Below are 4,750 nucleotides of genomic sequence, written 5' to 3'. Positions count from 1 at the left end.
TGTGTGTGTGTGTGTGTGTGTGTGTGTGTGTGTGTGTGTGTGTGTGTATGCAGAGAGATAGAGAGACAGAGAAAGCACATACTATGTGTGAGGCACTGCCCTAAGTCTTGGAATACAAAAAACAAGACAGGCTTGCCCTCAAGGAGTTTCTAGTCTAACATGGGAAGACAAAATATAAAGGGGAGCTGGAAAAGGGTGGGTGGAGGCAGAGTGGACAGCCACTGTGGAAATGGAGCATATTAGAGAGTGAGCCCAAATAGTAAAAGCAGCTGGGGCTTCTCATGACATGGAGGTTCCAGGCAAGGCCTCAGTAATCACTGGGTCAGCTTCAGGGCAGAGTTGTCCCCAGGGCTCCAGGCAGCTAAAAATCTCCTTCCTCAAAAACTGAAACCAGAGGAATGTAGGATCATACATTTAAAACTAGAAGGGGTGTTGGCTGTCATCTGGTCAACACTCTCACTTTACAGATGGGGAAATGGAGGTCAAAAGAAATGAAATCACTTTGCCAAGATTAGAAAAGTGGCAAGCTAGAATTTGAATCCAATTCACCTGACTCAAAATTCAGAGTTCTTAAGATGAAATAATCACTTTCTCCTAATGCTCTCATAACTCCCAATTCACTAAGAGTTATTTTTTGTTGGTCAGAACAATTACTTCCAAAATAATACTCCTCCTTCTTGCCTGTTTAACTTGGGCTGCTATGGGGTGCAGTGGATAGAGTACTGGGTCTGGAGTCAGGAAATTGGAATTTAAATCTAGTCTTAGAAATTTACTCGAGGCATGGCCCTGGGCAAGTCACTTAACCTCTGACTTAGTTTCTTTGACTGTAAAAATGGGACAATAATAGCACCTCTCTCACAGAGTTGTTGTGAGGAACAATGAAATAATACTTGTAAAGTGACTAGCACATAATAGGTATTATATAGTGCTTATTCTCTTTCCTTCTACCTCCCCTTCTAAGAGATGAAAGGCAAGTCAATAATTTATTGGATGCTTTGTTTTAATAGAATGGGACTTTCAGAAAAGTATGGATAATGGAAATCACATTTTTTATTACTATAGTTTGTGTCAATTTTGTGTTTTCTGTTAGGAAAGCATCATCTATATATTCTGCCGGAGTGAGTGGTCTAAAGTCTCCTAACAGTATCATTTCTATTTCTCTCCCTTTTATTTTTGCAAATACATTCTGTCATGCTTCCCTAGACTGGTTTGTCAATTTCCACAAAGATAAATACAGTTTGGACCAGGGGTTCTCAGCTTATGGTCCATAGACAGATTTCAGGAGGCTTTGTGAATCTGGATAGGGAAAAAATGTAGCTTTATTTTTGCTAACTTCTAAATAAAATTTATCATTTATTTTAATTATTTAAAATATTGTTGTGGATAACCCTGGGCAAACAGGCAACCTGCAGTAGCCAGATCTCCATATACTCCAGTGTGGCCCTGGGCAAACAAGTAGACACCAACTCTACAGGTTCCTAAGCAAACAGGCATTCTCCAGCGGCCAGACTTCCAAGTGCTTCAGTGGAGCCCCATGGAAACACAGAAAGACCCCATAGGCCTCAGCACATGTCAGACACCAGCACTAGGACCCTGGCTCAGCACCAGGTAAGCTGCCAGACCCTTATAACCTCCAGCAGCTCCAGCCACCCCCAACTCCACTCCCTCAGCACAGCACCAGATATGAGGGAAAAGGTCAAAAAAGATGAGCAAAAAAAAAAAAAGAATCTGACCATAGAAAGTTATTATGCTGATGGGGAAGATTCAGACACAAACTCAGAAGAGGACAACAATATCAAAACACCTATGGGCAATACCTCAAAGAAAAATGGGAAGAAGTCTCAAGTCCAGAAAGAACTCATAGAAGAGCTCAAAAAAGAGCTTAAAAATTATATGAGAGGTATAAGAAAAATGGGGAAAAGAGATGAAACACAAGAGAATTATGAAAAAAGAGTCAACAACTTAGAAAAAAACAACTGCTTAAAAAGTAGAATTGGTCAAATGGAAAAGAAGTACAAAAGCTGAGAAAAATAACAGCTTAAAAGTTAGAATTAGGCAAGTAGAAGCTAATGACTCTATGAAACATCAAGAATCAATCAAAAAAAATTTAAAAGAATGAAAAAATAGAAGAAAATGTAAAAGATCTCATTGGAAAAACAACTGACCTGGAAAATAGATCAAGGAGGGACACCGTCAGAATCATTGTACACCTGAAAGTCATAATCAAAAGGAGCACCTAGATTCCGGAAGCGCTGCTGCTACAATCAGTCGCAGTTGTCTCAGGCGCGATGGCTTCAAGGTTACCGGGGAGCACTGGGGTGTTGGCAGTCCAGGCCTTGAGGGCCTGTGGCCCTGCTCTGATGAGGAGCAGGCTACTGGCTTGGAGAGAGAGATTATGATGGCTGCAAGGGATGATTCGGATCCATACAATATTCTAGCCCCGAAGGCAGCTCCAGGGACTAAGGAGGAACCCAACCTGGTCCCTTCCATCACTGACAAGCGAATAGTGGGCTGTGCCTGTGAAGAGGACAACAGTGCAGTCATCTGGTTCTGGCTTCACAAAGGCGAGACACAGCGTTGCCCCAACTGTGGAACCCATTACAAGCTGGTACCCCACCAGTTTAGCCACTGAGCCCCTGGACTGGTTTACTTGAGGTGTGTTGTAGTGTTTTCTTCCCTCCAATAAAAGACTAGCCATTTCCCTGACTCTCCCACAATATTTAAAAAAAAAAAGGATCACCTAGACAGCATCTTTCAAGAAATCATCTAGGAAAACTGCCCTGATATCATGGAACTGGAGGGCAAAATAGACATTGAAACAATCTATTGATCACCTCAGGAAAGAAATCCCAAAATAAAAACTCCAAGGAACATAATAGCCAAATTTCAGAACTATCAGGTAAAGCAAAAAATACTGCAAGTGGCCAGAAAGAAACAATTCAAATATCTGGGAGCCACAATCAAGATTACATAAGACTCAGGAGCTGCAACTTTAAATGATAAGAGGTCTTGAAATATGACATTCTGGAAGGCAAAGGAGCTAGGATTACAACCAAGAACCACCTATCTGGCAAAATTAAGCATGATGCTTCAAGAGGAAAAAGTGATCATTCAATGAAATAGAAGGATTTCAAAGCATTCATAAAGAGACCAGAATTGAACAAAAAATTTGATCTCCAATATCCCAAGAGAAGCATAAAAAGGTAAAAAGGGGAAAGAAAACATAAAGGATTCAATGGGGTTGAACTGTTTACATCCCTACATGGGAGGACGATATTTACAATTCTCAAAAATTGTACTGCTAATAAGTAGAGCTAGAAGGAATATACATAGACAAGGTATAAGGTGAACTTGAGATAATGACATAAAAAATAATTAAGGGATGAGAAAGAGGAATATAATGCATTCAGAAGGAAGGGAGAGGTAGAATGAATGGGGTTAATTATTTCACATGAAGAGGCATAAAAGACCTATTACAGTGGAGGAGAAGGGTGGGTAATGGGCATCACTTGAATCTTGCTCTCATCAGTATTGGCTCAAAGAGGGAATAATATATACAACCAGTTGAATATAGAAATCTATCTCACTGGACAGGAAAATAGGAGGGGAAGAGAATAAGTGAAAGGGGAGGGGATGGAAAAAAGAGAAAGCAAACTGGGGTAGACAGTAGACAGAAGCAAAACACTGTCAAGGAGGTACAGGGTAAAAGGAGAGAGAGGACAAATAGGAGGGAAAAATAGGTTGGAGGGAAATACACAGTTAGTAATCATAATTGTGAATGTGAATGGGATGAACTCTCCCATAAAATGGAAGCAGAGAGCAGAGTGAATCAAAAACCAGAACCCTACAATATGTTGTTTACAAGAAACACACTTGAAGCAGAAAGACACACAGAGATTAAAGGTAAGGTGCTAGAGTAGAACCTACTATACTTCAGCTGAAATAGAAAAAAAGCAGGGGTGACAATCCTGGTCTCAGACAAAGCAAAAGCAAAACTAGACCTAATTGAAAGAGATAAGGAAGGAAACTACATCTTGCAACATCCAAATTCTTAAAGGAGAAGTTAAGTGAGTTATAGGTTCATGACCAAACAAGAGACAGAGAGCATTACAAGATGTAAAATAGATAATTTTGATTACATTAAATTAAAAAGCTTCTGCACAAACAAATCCAATGCAACCAAGATTAGAAGGAAACAGAAAGCTGGGAAACAATCTTTATAGCAAGTGTCTCTGATAAAGGCCCCATTTCTCAAATATGTAGAAAACTGGGTCAAATTTATAAGAATATAAGCCATTCCCCAATTGATAATGGTCAAAGGATATGAACAGGCAGTTTTCAGATGACGAAATCAAAGCTATCTATATATAGGCATATGAAGAAGTGTCCTAAATCACTTTTGACTAGAGAAATGCAAATTAAAACAACTCTGAGATACCACCTCATGCCTATCAGACTGGCTAATATGACAAAAAAAGAAAATGATAAATGTTTGAGAGGATGTAGGAAAATTGGGACACTAACACACTGTGGAATCGTGATCCAACCATTCTGGAGAGTAATTTGGAACTATGCCCAAAGGGCAACCAAACTGAGCATACTCTTTGATCCAGCAAAATCACTATTAGGTCTATATCTCAAAGAGATCATAAAAAAGGGAAAACGACCTCCATGGGCAAAAATATTTATAGCAGCCCTTTTGTGGTGGCAAAATATTAGAAACTGAGGGTATGCCCATCAATTGGCAAAT

The 4,750-nt window shown here is 39.7% G+C and overlaps 1 pseudogene; it reads left to right on the top strand.

Moving 5' to 3' along the window:
* Positions 1 to 2,276: 2,276 nt before the first annotated feature.
* Positions 2,277 to 2,632, top strand: LOC114045756 (annotated as a pseudogene).
* The last annotated feature ends 2,118 nt before the right edge of the window (positions 2,633 to 4,750 follow it).

This window comes from Vombatus ursinus, unplaced genomic scaffold, assembly GCF_900497805.2.
Source record: "Vombatus ursinus unplaced genomic scaffold, bare-nosed wombat genome assembly UNPS02001419.1, whole genome shotgun sequence".
NCBI classification, from domain to species: domain Eukaryota; kingdom Metazoa; phylum Chordata; class Mammalia; order Diprotodontia; family Vombatidae; genus Vombatus; species Vombatus ursinus.
This window is presented reverse-complemented; position numbering and strand designations above follow the sequence as displayed.